The sequence below is a fragment of the Saccopteryx leptura genome, chromosome 9, assembly GCF_036850995.1.
Source record: "Saccopteryx leptura isolate mSacLep1 chromosome 9, mSacLep1_pri_phased_curated, whole genome shotgun sequence".
Classification (NCBI taxonomy): Eukaryota; Metazoa; Chordata; class Mammalia; order Chiroptera; family Emballonuridae; genus Saccopteryx; species Saccopteryx leptura.
The window spans coordinates 9,187,218-9,208,833 of record NC_089511.1 but is presented as its reverse complement, the minus strand read 5'-3'; the positions used below and the strand labels follow the sequence as shown (position 1 = coordinate 9,208,833).

Here is a 21,616-nt window from a genome sequence, read left to right as displayed (position 1 = left end):
TTTTGCGGGCGATGCCTGTAAACCTCGTTCAGTTCCAACTTCAGCCTTTCCCTAGAGGTTGAAATAGAATTGATTCCCTCACCCATTAACTCTGAGCTATGATCATGTTCTCTCACCTAATAGCATTGTCATGGGCCCATCGTCAATATTAATGGAGGGGGGGTGAATGTGTGGGCTTTGCTATAGCTCATAAATGCAAACAAGGGCTGCACTTTATGCTCTGAAAGATACACAGTTTGAATCCCTTGGAAATGTATTTAGGCCTGATTCTTGCATTCTTTAATCTCTCAGTAAAGCAATGAGCTCGTGCCTGGGAACAGTCGGGGACTGGCCTGTGTCAGAGAGCACTTATCACATTGACTTTGGCTATCAGAGACATATTGACAGTGTGGCTCAGAGGGCTGCCACCAGTTGAGACCTGCTCAAAGGCTGGGTTCCAACTTTCCAGCCAGACCTATTGCCCACCACTCTCCTGGAGACCCTTACTTTCTCATCTAACTGGAGGGCTTCTCTTGCTTCCCTCGCCTCCTCTGTGCCCTCTCACCCAGGGGCCTTCCCTTGATCAGATTGTTCCCATTTTCTCCAATATTCTCGCACCCCAGTATGTGCATATCCCAGTATGTGCATACCCCAGTATGTGCACACCCCAGTATGTGCACACCCCAGTGTGTGCACACCCCAGTATATGCACAGATTGAATTTGGTCCATCCAAATTCAAGTGACCATGCCACTTTTGTTAACATAGTAATGCCTTTGATAAAATAACAGTTTTTGCATCTACAGCTAGTGCTTGACTTATCACCATGATTGGTTCTGACAGACCGGTCATAACACGATTTGGTTGTAAGTTGAGTAGGCTCTATGTACAGTACTGTGAAATGATGTTATAAAAATCTTTAAGTTATATTTTATCATAATTTTCTTTCATTATTGTTATATATCATAATTTTCTTTGTTCATTTTATGCCATTTGTATCATCTCTACACCATTTTGTTTCTTATTTTTACATTCGTCAGGTTTAAGTAAAACACTGCATTACCAGTATAACTGCTTTAATATTTGCAAAACATACAAAATTACAAAATGCAGGTGCATACAAAAATAAAAAATACAGGTGTAAAAAATACCATAGGAAACATTTTCCCAATTGCAAAACATATCAAAATATCTAAACACATATGAAACATTTTATTGGCCAGCACTGTCGTACGCCCAGCTGGGCAATGCTTGCGCTGCCAGACACAGAGCAGTTTTGGCTAGTGATTGTGGTCGTGAAGTTGAATGGTCGTAAGTTGCATAGGTTTGAAGTCAATCGATACCTGTATTTTGCTATGCCCCTTGGCATACGGCACAGTGCCTTATACAGAGGTGTTCTTCATTATGCTCACATTGGATAAATGATTAAAAGAATGATTGAACAACAAAGCAATCCTCCCCAGAATCTTTTACCGGATCAAGGACCATAGAAACCAAAGTTTTGTCATCCCACTTAAAAAAAAAGTCCTTACCCTCATACACTGTTGGTGGGAATGTAAAGTAGTACAACCATTATGGAGGAAAGTATGGTGGTTCCTCAAAAAACTGAAAATAGAACTACCTTATGACCCAGCAATCTCTCTACTGGGTATATACCCCAAAACTCAGAAATATTGATACGCAAAGACACATGCAGCCCCATGTTCATTACAGCATTGTTCACAGTGGCCAGGACATGGAAACAACCAAAAAGCCCTTCAATAGGTGACTGGATAAAGAAGATGTGGCACATATACACTGTGGAATACTACTCAGCCATAAGAAATGATGACATCGGATCATTTACAGCAAAATGGTGGGATCTTGATAACATTATACGAAGTGAAATAAGTAAATCAGAAAAAACCAGGAACTGCATTATTCCATACGTAGGTGGGACATAAAAATGAGACTAAGAGACATTGATAAGAGTGTGGTGGTTACGGGGGGAGGGGGGAGAGGGAAAGGGAAAGGGGGAGGGGGAGGGGCACAAAGAAAACTAGATAGAAGGTGACAGAGGACAATCTGACTTTGGGTGATGGGTATGCAACATAATTGAACGACAAGATAACCTGGACATGTTATCTTTGAATATATGTATCCTGATTTATTGATGTCACCCCATTAAAAAAATAAAATTATAATTTAAAAAAGTCCTTAAAAATGTCCTCCTTATCTATTGCTATGTTATAAAACCACTCTCATCTGAGTGTCTTAAAACACCAAAAGTTATTCTTGCTCTTGGTTCTGTGGGCCAAATGAATGCAGCTGGATGTTTTCCACTTGGGGCCTTTCCAGGTGGAGGCTGGGGCTGTGTAGTCAGCTGAAGGCTCGGGCGCACATGGCTGGCAGTTCATGTCAGCTGGCGGACCACCTATACTTCTTGACAAGAGTGAACCACACACACTTGTCGACTGGACTATAGTATCTACCGTAGTCTCTCTATGTGGCTTGGGCTTCTTGTGCCATGGCAGCAGGGTCCCCGAAGAGAGCATCCTAAAAGTGAGTATTCCAAGAGGACCAGGAAGAAGCTATAAGGTTTCTTGTGACTTGGTCTCAGAAGCCCTGGACTGTTACCTCCGCTGCATTTGATTGGTTCAGCAGGCTACTGACAGCCCAATCACAAGGGGAGGGAGTAGCGTGTGCATAGAGAGGAAAGGCATTGATGGTGTCCATCTTTTTGGAGGCTATCCAGCTACCAAACAAACATATTATCCTGATACTCACCCATCTCTACGAGCAACGCCTTTCATCAGGGGAGCGACTGTACTGCTGAGCACTGGGATGGCTTTAATACTAGGAAATAGTTTGGGATGGTGGATGGCAGGGAGAAGGAGAGGAAGAAGTCAGTAGTTTGAACTACTAGGAATTAGGCCTGGGGGAGGTAATATGAGGTCTAAAATAAGGACACTAGGAAGAGCGTGAATGTGGCCATGAATGGTCAAGAACATCTTTGCCTACCTTCTTTACTTGATTAGTAGTATATGTCAGGGGTAGGTTGGAAAGGAAAGTAAGCTCAAATTAGTTAAACTGCATAATTATAATGAAGATTATCTAAGATAAGAAAAGCATCTCACCAGCTGGACACACCATTCATTTCTCTGTCCAATCGCAGTTCCTCCTTACATGTACTTTACATCTCTGCAGTTGTCCTGCTTCGAACGTGGCTTCTGTCCCTCTCATCCGGGCTCATTTTATAACTGCTCCTCCACGGCAGCTGCCGTCCTCACCTGCATGGTCTTGGAGGCTGCATGCCATTTTGGCAGAGGGAGATTTGTTATGGACCCATGAGCTGAACACGATTAGCAAGGGTGAGCCAGGTCTCCCGCCTTCCTGGGGGAAGCTCCAGGGAAGCTGGACTTGGCCCTTTCGAGCTCTGGGGGACCGTCTCTGCCCCGGCGGCCCTACCAGGGAGGAAGCCTCGGGGTTTTTCATAAATGTTTATAGCTGCCAGCAGGGAACACTCTTCCTTTAAGCAAGGAGACAAGCCAGGTTCTTCTCTTCTTCTCTCTTCAACCTTCCAAGGAGATGTTGGTTGCTTAAAACAGTTAAGCTAGGGCACAAAGGTTTAGATTTCTCATCTAACTTTACAAAGGTTTACATTTCTTCCGGAAAGGTGATTTAATTTTACTGCTGTAGCAACTTTTTTTTTTTTTTTTTGCCACAAACATCTGCTTACTTCTTTTTCTGATACTGAGATGCCAATCTTGGCACATCCTGGGCAGATGGAGGGCATCCGCCTTCAGCTTCAATGCCCTCTGCTCTCTGCCTACTTAAATCCCATCTCATATTATTCTATGTACTCCTTGAAGCCTTCTCTTGCCTTCTGCACCTACACTCAGGATTCTGACAGCTGAAAACATTTACCGTTTGCTTATAGCCACCTTCTCCTAGAGGACAGCCTAATGCAGTGGTTCTCAAAGTGTGTGCCGGGGCTCACTGTGCACCCTAGAAGATTTCCAGGTGTACCCTATGGTATTCCAGAGAAATATGTGCCTGTTGGGGACCAAAAACAAACAGGGTTTTTGGAGTTTAGATTTTGGGGGGACAGAGGTGGGGGGAATTGTCTGTAGGCTGACAGTCTGTCCAACCCCCCACCTCACTTGCCTGATTAGGTTGCAAAAGGCTGTTAAGCTGTGGTGCTGGATTGTTTACACTACCCCCCATGTTCCCCGGAAAAACTGGAGGCAAGTTTCTTCTATCCTTTGTTTGGTGTAAAGTTAAGATGATATGTATGGTGGGGGTTTTCTGCACATGGTAAAATTCTTGGGTTGCTTTGGAAATGTGATCAGAGAGCTCATTGATTTGCTAATGGCCTCACTTTGCCCTGTAAATAAAGCAAGATGCGGTTTTGGGGCACGCTTTGTTCTTGCCAGCAGCAATTACATGGCCCTTCTGATTCCGTATTTTCTTAATTCTGCACCGTTCCCATTTGGGACCTGGAATTACTAGCTGTGCTGGTTCACGGCATGTGCCCAGATACAAAAATAAATATAGTTACTCTATTATACCATTTCATTACAGAAATACCGCTCTTTTTGTTTACACATCATTATTATGTTTATTATTAACAAATCATTATATTATTTTTAGATAAATACACCCAAATAAAATGGGTAGATTTCTCAAAAAGAAGCGTGATATTGAAGAATCCAATTCTGGAAGTGAGCAAAAGTTAAGTGTAGATAAAATAGGACTTGAAGGCTAATGGGCAGAATTTAATTTATAGCATTTTCCATCACTTAACACTGAACAATATGATTGGATTAGAAACCCATTCATGGAAGCTTCAAGTGATTTTGGTTTAACATTAACAGAAGAAGAACTGGCAGCTATATCCACTGATTGTGGATTGATGATTAAACATAAGGAATTGTCTCTTGAAACCTTTTGGATTTCTATAAAAGAAGAATATGCGGCAATATCTAAAAAAGCTTTGAGCATTTTACTACAATTTTCAACATTCTATTTATGTGAATTAGGATTTTCTACTCTCAACACAATTAAGAGTAAAAAGAGAGGAATTCTTTAATGTATTGATGAGGAAATGAGAGTTTTCTTTTCAAATATATGCCCAAACATTGAAGAAATTGCTAGGACACATCAGGCTCATGTTTCTCAGAAACACAAGAATAAAAAAACTTAACACATTTGTGCCGAGACCTGCTGAATTTACTAAATCTTACTAAGAATGTATCTATATATTAAAAAAGATAACTGTTTTGTTGTTTTTTATTTTTAACCCCTCTTTTTTACAAATTCTAAAAAGCATAATTCAAAAAATGTAACATAAAAATGTTTTTTAATGTCAGAATAAATTTAATTTTGTCATATTTATTTCATTTAATTACCATAAAAGCACACTTGGACTTTATATTTTTTTCTTTAATATTTGACTTAATTATTATAACATATTTCACAGAAATTTGTATATAGTGTGCCTACGATTATTTGTAGGATTTTAAATGCTCCCCAACTTCAAAAAGTTTGAGAACCACTGGCCTAATGGCATTTACAGACCCTGGCCTGGAAATCAGGATACTTCAAATCTCGTCCCATGGCTGACCATCTCTGCGACCTTGGCGAAATCTTTTTATCCCCTGAGTTTTAGTGTCTCCAGTTTTTTATTTTTATTTATTGATTTGAGAGAGAGAGAGAGGAAAGGTGAGAGAGACATGCATTGATTTGTCATTCATTGGTTGATTCCTGCGTTTTCCTTGACCAGGCATTGAACCTGCAACCTTGATGTATTGGGACAATGCTCTAACCAACTGACCTACCCAGCCAGGGCACTTCTCCAGTTTTAAAATGAGGGGCTGATCTCCATTGTTTTTTTTCCAGCTAGAATTCTATTATCTAAGTCCTTTGACCTTTGAGGTCACTCTTGTCCATTACTCTAGAGCAGAGGTCCCCAAACTTTTTACACAGGGGGCCAGTTCACTGTTCCTCAGACCATTGGAGGGCCGGACTATATTAAAAAAACTATGAACAAATCCCTATGCACACTGCACCTATCTTATTTTAAAGTAAAAAAACAAAACGGGAACAAATACAATATTTAAAATAAAGAACAAGTAAATTTAAATCAACAAACTGACCAGTATTTCAATGGGAACTCTGCTCCTCTCACTGACCACCAATGAAAGAGGTGCCCCTTCTGGAAGTGCGGCGGGGGCCGGATAAATGGCCTCAGGGGGCCGCAGTTTGGGGACTCCTGCTCTAGAAGACTGGAAATTTATCTGGTAAATTCATGCTCATTCTCCCCAATGACCCTGAGCATTCCTGCTCAGAAGACACCATGTCAACAATGTTGGAATCTGTATTGTTATTGAAAACATGGATTGGGAAATTTCCCAACCTGCCTCCTGCCCTACCTCCTGCTATCTCCTTCTTTTCATCCAGTATGCAGACTTCAGACTGTGTTCTTCATTTGGTTGAAGCTCACAGTCCCTGATGATGACCAAGTGCAGCAAATAGAGGCACACTTTCTGAAAACCGTACTTCAAACACTCGATTAATCAGCATGGCACGGACCAATTCCAGTAGAATGCCCACAAACCAGTTGGATTCTCCTTTGACTACTCGTCTGGGGGGGAGAAGTGATTAGCTGGAAGGCAGCTGAGTCCCTGGTATCAGTACCGCTGGAGCATGAAGGCCCGCTGCAAGGACAAGCAGTCTGTCCTAGATGTCCGTGTTTGCTCAGCCCCAAATTGCTGATGATTTGTGCTGGGAAAAAAAAAAAAAGTCATTAGGAACTGTGTTGAGGGAGATAGACATGATTTGACTTCAAACCAGAAAAGCCAGTTCTTTCTAAAGTGATTTTATGTCCTAGAATATGAGGTCCTCTGTAGAAGCCACCATTCTGGCTAGCTAGTGGCCACCCCAAATGATAGAACATCCTTACTATCCAGCCCGGACTCCACCCTGCCTGCGCACACACCCTGCGCCTCTCTGCCTCCGGCTTTCCCTTCTGCTCTCCCCTCCTCGGTGGCCCATGCCACCCCTGCTAACATTCTGTTCATTCCCTGAGGCCAGAGGAGGAGCTCAGATGACGCCTCCACTATGGGCTTTGGAGTCTGCGTGACTTGAGTTGAAACCCCAGCTCTTCTATCTCTAGGGCACTTCGCTTCTCTTAGCCTCAGTTTCCTCGTCTGGAAGATGGGGCCAACGATACTAGCCTTGCAGCACTATCGTAAGGGTCGTAGGAAGTGGCAGGAGGCTTGCAGCCCTGAGTGTGGTGCCTGCCATAACACGGGCCCCAATGAGAGGCACTAACCCTCACTTCCCCTGTGGATGCCTTTTGGGGGCAGGGACAGAGTACTTACTGTATTTATCCCTCTGCTAGATAGACAACTTCTTGAAGGCAGGAATTACGTTGGCGTTCCTCTTTGTCACTTTCTATGCTCAGCACAGAGCTTTGGGAAGAACAGATTCTTAATATATTTTGTTCAGATGAATTAATCATGTCATTTTACCTTTGTTGGTCATACCCAACAAAGTCAGAAGAAAGTCACTGGTAAAAAAATAAATAAATAAATTACAAAACACAGCAAGAAATACTGTATTTTTCTACACTGGTAGCCAGGTTGTGTAGAGTTAGGCTTTGGGGCCTTGCCTCTTAAACCGTTGTTCCTGGGAGTGGGGAAGGGTGGGAGTCCCTGACCTTTCCCCGCCTGCTTTTGTTATTTCGCGCTCTGCAGGGCACTTGCTGAATAGTTAAGTGTGTTGCTATTCAGGATGAAAGCTGGCGAGCACCAGCTCAGGGAGCAGAAAAACAACTTGGTAATGGATTTGTTTCAAATGCGGGAGGAAGGCTTCCTAAGGGCAGTAATTGTCCTCACCGCTCCAGCCCATCCAGAAATCCTGCCCTCCCACAAATGCAGCGCTGGAGTTTCTGGGTTTCATTTCTGTCATGATCCCCTGGGTCTCACTCCTGACAGTGGAGGGAGAGGCCCACTGGTTGGGCAGCTCCTCTCCTCGTATGTCAATGTAAGGCCCTTCAGGCGAGAATGATCTACATCAGGGGTCCCCAAACTTTTTACACAGGGGGCCAGTTCACTGTCCCTCAGACCGTTGGAGGGCCCAACTATAAAAAAACTATGAACAAATTCTTATGCACACTGCACATATCTTATTTTAAAGTAAAAAAATAAAACGGGAACAAATACAATATTTAAAATAAAGAACAAGTAAATTTAAATCAACAAACTGACCAGTATTTCAATGGGAACTATGCTCCTCTCACTGACCACCAATGAAAGAGGTGCTTCTGGAAGTGCGGCGGGGGCCGGATAAATGGCCTTAGGGGGCTGCATGCGGCCCGTGGGCTGTAGTTTGGGGGCCCCTGATCTACATTCTTCTCAGGGGTGGTCCAGGCTGTGAGGAAGCTGTCGACTAAACTGACTTCAGGCTCCATGATGGCGGCCATGGCAAGAGAAATAAAGTTCCCAGCTCAGAGACGTGGTGCGGCATGGCGGTGATGAGCATGGGCTCTGGAGCTGGACTCTGGGTTTGTAACCCTTCTCCTCTCCTTGCTTCCTGGTGGTCTCAGGCAAGTCACTCCATTTCCTTGAGCCTCAGTGTCCCTACCTGTCCAATGGGGATGTGGCAGTAAGAGCGTGTACCTCATCGGGTGTTTATGGGTGGCAAAGGCGGTACACAGAACTGCACCTGGAATGTCGTGCTTGCTCTGGAAGGGTTGGCTATGATGCCTTTTGAGCCATAAGGGCTCTTCTCCCAAATTGTATGAAAACTGCATATCATGTGCTTCTTTTGTGCCTCAGCTTGACTGATCCTCAGCCCTCTGTAGTGAGGTGAAGCCGGGGATGGAGAGGGGAACCTTCCACTCTGTTCCAGGCAGGAGACCAAGGGCACTGTGGCAGGGAGGGTGGAGCAAAGGGGACAGATCTGTGGAAATCTAGGAGGGATCATGGTGATGACATGTGCAGCGGAGGGAAAGGGAGGAGCTTCAGGTGGCTCCTGGGGGACTGAGACACACCTGTGGGTGGCGACGCCATAAGTAAGACAGGGGACGTCACAGAGAGAGGTTCATTTGGGGAGGTCAGCTTGAGCAGTCAGTGGACTACTGGGAGAGTAGGTGGAAATGTCTAAAAGGGTTGCAGGTACCACTCCGGAACTTGGGGGAGTGGTCCGAGTTGAGCTATAGATTTAGGAGTCACCATGTCTGCAGCCAGTCTTGGGAGGAGCAGTGAGACCGTTCAGACAAGAGGCAGTCAGGCGCACGATGTCTAGACTGGGGCTGGCTAGTAAATACCGTAAGTGTTGCTGACCACACGATCCCTGTTGCAAGTACTAACTCTGATATTTTGCCTCAAAATCCACCACAAGCAATACATAAATAATAAGTATGGCTGTGTTTCAAGAACACTTTGCTTATAAAAACTTGTGGGCCCTAGTGTGCCCACCCCAGCTCCAGCATAGTAGGTATACAATAAATATTTATTGGATTAATTGACTAGCTTCAGAAATTGTCTGAAGTCCAGATTTTAAAAAACCGTTTAATTAAATTTCCAGAAACTCAAAACTTTTGTGAGCGATACACCAAGACACTGGCCAAAACTAGTTAGAGAGAGGACATTTGAATTTCTGCTGCCATCCATGAAACAAGCTGCCGTGAAGTAGCGATTTGCCACTGAGTTGCAGACTAGGCTTTTCTGAATCAAGTCCTAGGCCCGCAGCCAAGTGTGATGCCTCAGACCCGTGAATTACAGGTGAGGAGAGAACCCCTGGATGTTAAGCTCCCTGAGGGCCGGGCTCCTGGGTGAGACCAGAGGCCTCAGCTTCTAGGAGAACACTCCCAGGGCCCTCAGGGATCCTGGACGGCACTCTCCTCATGTCCAGGAAATTGGCTGCAAATGGGTTCAATAATTAAGAAACTGCCCACAAGTATTCATAGCTTCTTCCTTTGCAAAGGAGCAGCAATAGAAGGAAATGGGAGGAAATCAAAGAGTAGATGAAGAACTGAAGCTTTGTGAGGGAGTAGGTAGGCATTTTGTACTCAGGGAAGCAGGAGTCATAGAAAACTGGGGGGAGGGAGAGAGAGAGGAAGGAGGGGAGAGGGAGAGAGGAGGGGGAGATGCTGATTCTTCCCTCCAAACATCCAAACAACAGGGAGATATTGCAGATTGTAAGCGGTAGTTGGAATGGTCAACATAAAGACTGAGGGTTTCAGCTGCTATGTTATCGCTGAGTCATCCCGAGTGTGTTCCCCTTCTGTCCTGTCTTAGACTTCTGGCTGGTGAATCAAACCCCCAAAGCCTCTTTCTTGCTTTTGAAGACTGAAGCCGCACAGGTCAATTCCTTGGCCACCTTCCCGGGGACAATTCTGCATTCCTAGATGTCAAGGAAGGGGTGAAAATCTAGCGTGGAGGCTCATATTTGACCACAGCTTGTAAATGGCTTTTCTGCTTCTTTTCAAAAAGAATGTGTGAGAGGGTGAAGAAGCCCATAGTCCCTGGGTGGTCTGTGTGACTCTGAGATACAGAGTTGTCCATGGCTGTAGAAATGGTAGCAGCTGTGTTTCAAATTTGATATCTATATACATAGATATACATGCACCTATATACACATAGGCACACACATACATAGGCATGTACATGTACACATGTATACGTGCCTATACAAACAGTATGCATACATACATGTATGTATATACACATAGGTGCATATGTATTACATACATTAACAAGTATTTTTTAAATGCTTGACTAGGTTGCTATCACAAGGGTCTGCACTGTTCAGATCTGTCCCACCTCTGATTCCTGGCAGCGAGAGCTCAGATAAGGGGTGAGTGCAAGAGAGCTAATGATTCTCTGCATGTGGTCCCTGAATTTGAATAGTGTTTGGATAGCAAAGGATCCAAAGGAATACCAGATTTTAAAGATCAAGATATGTTTAAAAATCTAAAGACTTAAAAAGCCGGTATTTCTGGGTCCTCTCCACCATGGCCCTGGCCGCGGGAGCCGGGCAGGCTACCTCTCCCACTCTGGGCTCAGCCCACACTCTCCAGTCCGCGTGGGCTGGGCTGGCCTGTTTCTCAGGTTGGTGGTACTCGCTTCTCTTGACGGTTTTGTGATTAGTCCCTTGGCTTCCGTGCTCAAGCCCATCCTCCCCACTTTGCCACCAAACTGTTCTTTCTAGAATGGAAGTCCAATCAGACGGCGTGTTGCTAGGGCTCCCCAGTCCCTAAGGCACGGCCGGCGCTCCTTGTCTGGTACACAGCGCGCTCTCTTCCTTCCCCTGCCGCAACCTCTCCCTTCCTGTTCATCTCTCGCCTCTTCCCACCACAGCTCTGCCGTCCAACAACACTCGACCCCCGACTCTTTTGGAAAGGTCCCTGTTCTCTCATTAAGCCATTGCACATGCTCTTCCCACCAACCCAAAGTTCGGTGGATTTTCACTCACGTTTCAAAGCCCAGCTCCTTTGCCACCTTCTGTGTGAGAGCTCGCCTGAGCCCTGTTCCCTCCCCCGTGCTCCCACAGAACTCTGCTGATGCCTCTTTAGTGCTCTCCCTGCACTGTATTATAATCGTCTGTGCATGGGTTTGGGGTTATGTCTAGATTTGAACCCTAGCTCTTTAACTTTCCGGCTGTGGGGCTTTTGACAAATTATATTAACTTCTTTGGGCCTCTGTCTTATCTGCAAAATGTGGATGTTCAGAAGTTTTATGCTAGGGTTGCTGGGAGGTCTGTGTGTAATTATGTGTGTCACGGTACCTAGTGTATAGTAAGTACTCAATACATTTCAGCTTTGCGTCCTTTTCTTCTCTACTTGACCTTCAGATCATAGAGATGGGAGCCATGATTTGACTACCTTGCTAATCCAAATGCCTAGCTCTGGGTCTAGTGTGTGGCTGGTTACAATTTTGTTAGGTTGCTACTGATAAAGACACAGCCCAGTGTACACCAGGAAAGCAGTGCCTGTTCGGTTGAAGGTGTGCTAGTTTGAATTATTGGTCTCAAGTTTTTATTCCCCTGTAGCATATATCCATATCTTTTCCCCATGATAGACAGAATGAAATACCCCTTTTATTGATTTTGGGATTGTCCACATAACTCTTTGGCCATTAGAATATTAGGGAATGTGATTCAAGAAGAGCCCGTAGTGTCTTGTGTGACTGAGTTTACCGTCCTGTGCTGCTGTCATCACCATGAGGAGGACATGCCCTGGAGGCTGGTCCCAGAGTGTGGGACTGCGTGAAGCAGACCTGAATCTAACCCTCGGCCTGGAGTCAAGCCCAGTCGGATCCAGTCTAGATCAGTAAAACTCAAACCTACTCAGTTATGTGGTGGTCTGTTACATAGGAGGAGCGGACTTACACATGCTGATAGCAAGAGGAGAAGAACTGGGTCCTACCGCCTCATTCTTGTGGTCCAGCTTTAAAGACTAGCTGTGTCAACACGAAACAATAGCAAACAGTGCATCATGAGTAAAAAGTCAAGGGTGGCATTGCTGAAACGTGGGAGTTGGGTTGAAGATGAAAAGTATATTAAAATTCAAGTCATATGAAGGTTGATAGCTGAGCCCCCCTGCTTGAGTTCCAGTTTTAGGCCGGAATGAGAAGTCCTCAAACAGCCAGAGTGAAGGGGCCCTTTTCTGACCACCCGTTCCAACCTGGGCTCTTAGGCTCTCTTCACTGGAGAGGTTGCCGAGGTTTATCTGATCCTGCTTTTTGTCCCCTGCACAAATGTGTGCTGTAGCATTCTTGATGAGACGTGATCCAAATTTAGTCACTTACCTGCTCTGTGATCTTGCATAACTGCAAAGATTGTGGGGTTTTGGAATCAGACAGGATTGATGTTAAATCTCAACATTGTGACCTTAAGAATGTACTCATCTCTGGATCACTCATCTCTGCTGAAGATAGAGATAATGGGAATGCCTATGTAGCCATTGGGAGAGTTACCTAGACAACAAAATGGCACTGGCGCGCCCAGAGCCAAGCACCAAATGTAGTGGCTCCCTTCCTTCTTTGGAGCAGCACAGGGTACATAGCCGCTCTGCCATGCGAGAGGTCTTCTGATGTCTCTACAAATAGTGGGGAGAGAAGTAAGTTGAGCTCCAACTGGGCCCCTTCCTTGTGCAGTTTAGATGCGGAGCCTGCTGGCCTGAATCAGCTGTCTACTTCCCAAGTCACTCGATGGGGTGTTTCAATTTTAAATTGTCAGTTGTCATCACATTTAAATGTTTGGGAACTAAGAAAACATGAGAGGCAGTTATGGGCCGTTTTATGGATTCAATCAGCTAGTTTTGCACAGATGGAGGTCCATGAAATTCTGAGCTCCCTATAGTCTTTCACAAGCAGAGTTTCAGTGTCACTTGAAATGGAAAGTCCCGTCCCTGTAGGTGAGGTCTGGGAGAGCAGAGATGGGCGAGTGTGAGCTAAGACAGGCGCAGAAAGTGTGCGTGTGTGTGGGGGGTGTTCAGAGGAAAGAGCAATTTCTAAGGGTGCTGGACTGGGAATGTGTGGGGAGAGAAGGTGAGAGGGGGGAGCAGGGGGCAGGTAAGGGACACCCTGAAGAACATGAGAACTTTGAACTTCGTGGGTATCGGGGCACCATCGAAAGTTTCGAGCAAGGCAGTGGCCTGGTCAGAGCTTTGCTTCAGGGGGAGAACTGGCAGGAAGGTGAGAATGGATCGCTCCATAGGGACAGAGCAGCCCGAGACGGGAGAATACTTAGGCGTCTGTTGCAATTGTCTGGACAGAAGGCGATCAAGGTTGTGCTGGGGTCCTGGAAAACAGCGAACAAACATGACACACCTTGCAGTGCAAAGGCTGCAGGAGTTATTACCTGACCAGGAAAGGCCAAGAGAGAGGGGAGGATGACTCAGGCTTTTTGCCGAGGGAAAGCGCCTGCGTTCTCTAGTTTAACTTGAGGATGTGGAGCGTATCCAGCTTCACCAGGCTCTACTCACTCACTCTGCGTGCGTGCACATGTGTGTATACAGCTCCAAGTACATATAGACGCTGTTAACTAAAGCAATAGCCTACTATCACACACACTATTCCACTTCAGTCTGCATTCACTGTAAGTGTGTGTAATGATGGGTATTGTGAAATAAGGGTATGAGGCTTTCTAGCTTCATCTGAGAAATGACAGTTTTTATACCGATATTATAGGAATTGTATTTTAGGATTTTGAAACTATCTAAGCTAGTCCTAGATCACAGTCGCTGCGATGGATTGAGTACTTATGTGCCCATGCTTTTCACACATCACCTCACTTGTCCTCACAACAATCTGTGAGATGGACACTCCCAACTCCATCTTCCCTTGGTTCCTACAGTAAATACTGGACTCCCTTGCATCAGGGTAGCCTCATAAGCCGGGTCTGGACAATGAGAACGGAATCGTCATCTGCGTAGAGAGTGCCAGGTGAGACACGGGCCTCCTGGTGGAAGAAGGCAGGGTAGGAGGAGTCTGAGTTGGCATGTCTTCTGTCCCCTCCTTCACGGCTTGGGCATGCTGGCTGTGATGCAACTATAGGCGACACACATGAAGATGAAAAGCCTTGGGGTGTCAGAGCAGGAGACAGACAGAGTATGTGGCCCCAGTGACATCACCGAGGCCCTGAACCAGCCTCGGAACCACTGCATCCAGGTTTCTTGGCAAGTGAAACAACAAAAATCTGCCACGGTCAAGCCAACACTGATTGGGTTTTCTGGTAGTTGCAGATAAATGTGCCCTGACGTTCAGTTACTTGCCTGGGGCCAAGCCAGGAAATAGTGGAGCTGGGATCCAAATCCAGATCTTTCTAACCCCAAGGTGATGCTGTTAGCTTCTGCACTTTCTCCCTTCCAGCACCCCCGCAGAGCAATGTGAAGGACTTGTTTTGTCTCATTGATGAATACATCCATCTCTTGTCCTTTCCATGGTCTCCATCTCTCTCATCTTCCTCCATGTTCTGGGATATCTCCTGGCTGTCAGGCACTGAGGCAAACCTTAGGTGATAGTAAGATGATGATGATTTGTCCCTGTTCTCAAACTGTTCACAATATAGAGACGGGGTTGGCAAACTATGGTTCCTGGCCCAACTTTGGCCCCCTGCTTTTTTTTTTTTTTTTTTTTACACTTGCGAGCTAAGAATGGTTTTTACATTTACAAGAGCTTAAAAGAAAAATCAAAGGAAGAACAATATTTTGTGAGCTGTAATAACACTACCAAATTCAAGTTGCAGTGCTCATAAATACAATTATACTAGAGCACGGCTGTGCCCATTTGTTTATGTGTTGTCTATGACAGTTCTTGCACTTCCGCTGCAGAATCGAATAGTTGCAACAGTTACTGTATAGCTTCCAAAGCCTAAAGTATTTCCTATCTGGCTCTTTACAGGAAAAGTTTACTGACCCCTGGTTGCGTGAATGGAGCTTAGAGAGGGATAGGCAACTGGACAACTCATTCCAGGTAAAGGAAAGAAAAGGCTATATCAGGTCTACCGGAAAGTTCTGTCCGTTTCTATCACAACAAGTTTCGACACCTAAGCACGTTTATTTGGCGCATGTGTGCCTTTCTATTTTTATCACTAAATGTATACATACTGACGTAGCAAATTAACTAAAACAAAGTTGATTCACGTTAGTCTTATGTGTGAAGCGATAGTGTACCCATGGCTACTGATCAAGTTCATTTACGCCACTGTAATTTTTACGAATTTCAACAAGGAAGAAATGCTACAGAAGCATGTAGAAATTTATTGAAAGTGTTTGGTGAAGGTACAGTTTCTGATAGGACATGCAGAAGATGGTTCGAAAAATTCAAAACAGGTGATTTCGACCTTTCTGATAAGCCACGTTCTGGGCGACTATCTTTGATCGATGACGATGTTGTTAAGACCATGTTGGAGCAAGATCCTTTTCTGACAACATCGGAGATCGTAGAAAGGCTTAATTCAGCTCAGCAAACCATTTCGGACCATATTCGTAAGATAGGATTGGTGTGGAAATATTCAAGATGGGTGCCACATGAATTAAGTCAGAAGAATTTGGATGATCGAGTCGTCATATGTACATCTCTGCTTGCTCGGAACAAAATCGAGCCCTTCTTGAACCAGATGATAACTGGGGATAAAAAGTGGATTACCTACGAAAACATCGTAAGGAAAAGGGCATATTGTGAACCTGGAAAACCTAGCCCTTCCACCTCTAAACCAAATTTGACTCTGAATAAGAGAATGTTATGTATATGGTGGGACATTTGAGGACCAATACATTATGAGCTTTTAAAACCGAACAAAAAGCTCATTTCGGAGAAGTATTGTCAGCAACTGGATAATTTAAAGACAGCAGTCCAAGAAAAGAGGTCGGCGATGTTCAATAGGAAGAACATCATACTGCATCATGATAATGCCAGGCCACATGCTGCTTTGGGGACTCGTCAAAAAATTGAAGAACTAGGCTGGGAAATTCTGTCGCATCCACCATATTCCCTGGACTTAGCACCCTCCGACTATCACTTGTTTTTGTCCTTACAAAATTTTTTGAAGGGCAAAAAATTCAAAAATGAAGAAGATCTCAAACAAGCACTGGTTCAATTTTTCGCATCAAAAGATAAAACATTTTTCAAAAATGGGATATACAAATTGCCCTCACGCTGGCAAGAAATCATTAATAATAATGGCAATTATATTATTTAATAAGGTTTATTGACGATAAGAAAAATTTGTATTTTGTTTTATTCCAAAAACAGAAAGAACTTTCCGGTAGATCGTATATGTACTTGAGATACCTGGACAAAATATCCCCGAGTACGTAATAGGAGTCTCATCTCTAGGCTTTTTCCCTTTAAAGATAGAGTCTACAGAAGAGGTTGGGGATGGAAGGGACTGGGATATTTGCCAGATTTAGTCACTGCTGTGAAGTGAGTGCCTTTGGTTGCTTGTTGTTTTGTAACTGCGTGCTTTCGTGGGTTTGAACTCCACCCGAACGGAGAGGACAGGTCATGAGTTCTTTTACCGCACGCTGTAAAATTACCGAGGGGAAAGTTGACTGACCTTTTAATGAAGGCCCTCAAAGCCTCCCACACATGGGCTTTCTCCTGAAACTCTTGTGCGCTGGTGACTCCTGTGAGCACACGAGCCACCCCTCCCGATCCCAGCTCCTGTCACGCAGGTCCCACTGTCCTTGGGGACATTGCATACCTTGTGCGCATCCCTGGGTAAGCAGGAAAAGACCTTTGCATGAACCCAACTCTAAAAATAAACAGAACAGTTTAATTTTCTCTCTTTTTATTTTCCCTCCCGAAAGAAAGGGCAGGGAAGTCTCCTGCAATAATAATGATGCTTGTCAGTTGCACAGCGTCACACAACTTAGCGCGTTTCTGTTCATTTTGACTTTGATTCTCAAAATAACCTTGACCCAAAAAAGTTTGATCATGATAAAAAAAAAAAATGATGAAACTACAGTTCTGGTGTACCAGCAAAAGAGACTTTTGAGATCAGTGAGCTCACATACCCTTTCTCGTATAGATGACAACATTGAGACTTAGTGAGAACAGCCATTAAACAGCGGCAAAGCAGGTGTGTGCTTTTCAGTTATAACGATGATGATGAAGGCCAAGTCTATCGAGAGCCTTTGTCAATCACGTGTGTGTGGTCCTCAGGTGGGCGGAGTCTCGAAGTTGTTATCCAAACTGAAATAGTTTGGCTCAGCAGGAGTAAAGCAAGCCTGTTCACCAAGATGTATTGTCACCCTTTCATAGGTAAGGCAATAGGTCATGGAGGACCTTCGGACTCTTTCTGATAATCAGGTGCGTCTCTAAAACTTACTTATATTTTATGATTGTATCTCTATCTGGGGATCTTAGAACCTTTGCATTTGATGAGGACCAGACCCCTGGGACAGCTTCTTAGTGGAGACCCTGGTTTTGCTCACCAATCACTGGTTTTGTAGCCCACTGATCACTGGTTTTGTAGCCTGGGCAAGAGAGAGACCAGGAGCTGGGCCTGAGAGGAGAATCTGGGGGTGGAGGAGGGAGGGGTGTTACTGTACTGACACAACCACTCGCTCTCGCTAAGGTGTTAGGACTGCTGTCTTTAGGTCCAGGGAGAATGCTTTCAAACAGAACTGAGGGCTGGTTCTAGACAGAAGAGCTCGGGTTATCAAGAAGAAGGAAGAGAATCAAGACTTTTTGGACCTTTTTTTGACGTTGTATGCATTTTTTGTTTTTAGAAAAGAATAACAGAGTTTATTGATTTTTAGTGGTGGCCTCATCTCTGAACTATGTGGGACAACTAAGAAAAGTGACGGGAAAGGAAGGGAAAATATCATTGTTTCATTATTGATTATGGGTAAAGAATTCACCAAGGAAATAGAAAGCTAAGGGCATTAGACTAATGCTAAACTTATAAAGGCAGCTATTAGAACAAACATACAAATTGTCCTACGTATCTGAATATACTATACACAAAAACCTTAAAAACTACGTAATGAAAGATTTAAGAAATAGAACTATTCAACAGCAAATTAGTTTAATAATATGATAGAACAAAGAAAGACCTAACATATTTGACCTGTTAATAATGACAAACTAAGATATAAAAATCAATACTTTTATCTATGCAATAACAGCTAATTAGAAGATATGGTGGGAGAAGCCGCCCCCCGTTAGATGGGCCACACACACACAAAGATATAAAACCTAGGAATAAAAGGAATAAAAATGTGAAATTCATGTGTGAAAAAAATGTTTTAAACCTTGAGGATACAAAAGAAGACTTGAACAAATACAATAACTTACTGTGTTCTTGGATATGAAAATTTATCATAATAAAATACCAATTCACCCTAATTTAATTTATACATTTAATATGATCATAATAAGATATGTAGGCTTTTCTTTTTAATCAGATGAGCTTATTCCAAAGTTCTCTTGAAATAAATAAACTAGAATAGTGAGAAAAATACTTACAAAGAGAAATAACTAGACTTCCTAGATATAAAAACATATTATAAAGCCTCAATAATTAAAGCATGGTTGTTGTGGTGGATGAAGCATATACCCTTGAAATGAAGTAGAAAACTGAGAAATCGACACAAGTACTGTGGCTATTCAGAATATGATAAAGAAGAGATCTCAAATCATCGGGGGAAGGGATGGTCAGCTCAGTAAATGATGGAATAGCCAGTTGAAAAAATTTCAAAGGTTTAAATTCTAAATATGAAACCAGAAAAGTACACGAAGATTGGAGAGGGAGAGAGGCCTTTCGAACTGTGACTCAAAACCTAGATGTTGATTTAAAAAAGATCCGCAAATTTAATTTTATTAAAAGCTCATAAAGAACTCTGCATGGGTGGTGGTGAGGAAACTAAGGAAATCAACTGGAAAGAATTATTTGCAACTCTTAGGAACAGAGCAGAGCCACGTGCTGGCGGCGGGGAGCTGGAGGCCAGGTGCTGTCGGTGGGGAGCTGGAGGCCAGGTGCTGGCGGCGGGGAGCTGGAGGCCAGGTGCTGGCCGGTGCCTGGGGGTGAGCGATGACCAGGCTTCAGGGCGCCGTGCAGAGTCACGTCAGCCGCTGTGCGCTGCCGGAGCGGTGGGCTCGGTGTGTTCTATGCCGTGAGGAGCGGTCGCAAGGCCGGGGTCTTCCTGACCTGGAATGAATGAATGTACAGCGCAGGTGGATCCGTTGCCTGCTGCCGGATGCAAGAAGTTTGCCACAGAAGAGGGATCCTGGGCCTTTGTCAGAGACTCTGGGAGCCCCCACGTCTCAGAAGGACAGGAAGATGCACACGGACAGGAATCACAAGTGAAAGTCACAAGCGGCTCTGTGAGCCCCTGGCAGGAGGTGAAGGGGAGAGCTCAGAGCCATGTGCAAAGCATGCCAAACAGAATGTGGAGGCAACGCCTCCCACTGGTACGGACATGTTTTCTTATACGGGCAAGTATGTCATCGTCCACACTGACGGCTGCTGCTGCAGTAATGGGCAGAGGAGGACACGAGTGGGAATCAGGGTCTGCTGGGGGCCCAGCCATCCTTTAAATGTAGGCCTTAGACTTCCTGAGTGACAAATCAACCGAAGAGCAGAAATTCATGCATCCTCAAAGCCATCAAACAGGCAAAGGCTCAAAACATCCATAAGTGGGCTCTATATAAGGACAGTGGGTTTACCATCAATGGCGTTACTAACTGGGTTCAAGGCTGGAAGAAGGACAGACGGGGAACAAGCACCAGGAGGACTTAATGGAGCTGGAGAGACTTGTCAGGGCCGTGGACGTTCAGCGGGTGAGTGTTTCCTCAGTGGCCCTGTCTTGTGGCTGTTAGGGACCAAACCTTCTTAACTAGCCAGAGAGATGGTCCTACTGTGAGCGACTCAGTGACACAAGTTAAAGTAACAGTTTCCGTGAAACTGGTGTCCTGCCGTGTGTTAGAACACGTGATTGTTTTATTGTCATGTAAGCAATCCTGCTGTAACAGGAGGATGTCATTGTAACAGAATGCACTGTTCTGTGTCCTTTACGTTGTCCTCGCCGGCCGCACCTCACTGTAAAAGTGGCTTGAACATGTCAGCCTATCGGTTTCTTTGGAAGCAGCCATCCTATTGAATAAAGCTAATTTATAACATATTCTGTTAAAGGTAAAGTTGTGTGATAAGATCTTAGTAACATGACTTTTTTTTTCCACAATGAAAGTATTTTTCTTATAGTAGACAAGTTTTGTTAAAAAAATTTTTTTTCGAACAATCCAGAGCAAGTTAAATGGCACCTGTTTTCCCGCCCCTGCCCTGCTGTGCCGCCAGGACCGCGTGGCAAGCAGGGCGCGGCAAGCGGCTGTGGAAGCTCTCAGCCCCACGATCGGTGGTTCAGCCGGACAAGGGCAGCCCTTTCTCACAGCGTTTCCAGAGAGTAAGGTGTGTGTGTCGTGTGCACACCCACCCGTTTGTATGCTTTGCCTGGAAAGGTCATCACCTCCATCCTAAGTGTGTGTGGGGGAGAAGTCATAAAAACAGTAAGGTCCAACCTGTGGAGAATTGGACCGGACCCTCGTCGGCGTGTCCGTGACATAGTGCACCAGGAGTAGTCGCTGTGCTGTTTAGAGTGTCGCGAGGGAGGGGCTGTGCGGAGGAGCTCGCTATACGCAGCCCACTCTCAAGACTGAATTCTTGAACACGATGATGCACAAAATGAAAGGAAAATAAAGCCTGTTTAACAAATGCACGTTCCTGGTCATTCGGGCTGGAAGGGCAGCGAGGAAGCCGACCGCTTAGCAAGAGAAGGAGTTAAGCAATCCGGGGACTCAGTGTCATTCTTGGAAAAATCTTTAAGCCAGTGGCTATTTTGTTACTTACTGGTGTGAAAAATGACACTGCAGGAGATGGAGAGGCACTTTCACACTAACTCAGAAAGGCAAGCTGGCGTTCTGTGATTCCGTGCGATAAGAGTGGTTAAGTGTATGATAAATTGAACATCCTTTGAGATTTAAGACTTATTTGAGATTTCAGCATGATGCTTTATTGGGCTTGATACTGTCCTCATTAGTTTTATTGCAGTCTAGACAAAAATTTTTAGGACTTTAATAAGGATGTAGTAATAAAACATTGGTTAAGCAGTATCGACAAGAAGTCTAGAAGTATTCTGAAAGGGG

General features: G+C 44.5%; 1 pseudogene; it reads left to right on the top strand.

Moving 5' to 3' along the window:
- LOC136381432 (ribonuclease H1-like) overlaps nt 1–21,328 on the top strand; it is a 37,773-nt pseudogene extending 16,445 nt beyond the window's left edge.
- The last annotated feature ends 288 nt before the right edge of the window (nt 21,329–21,616 follow it).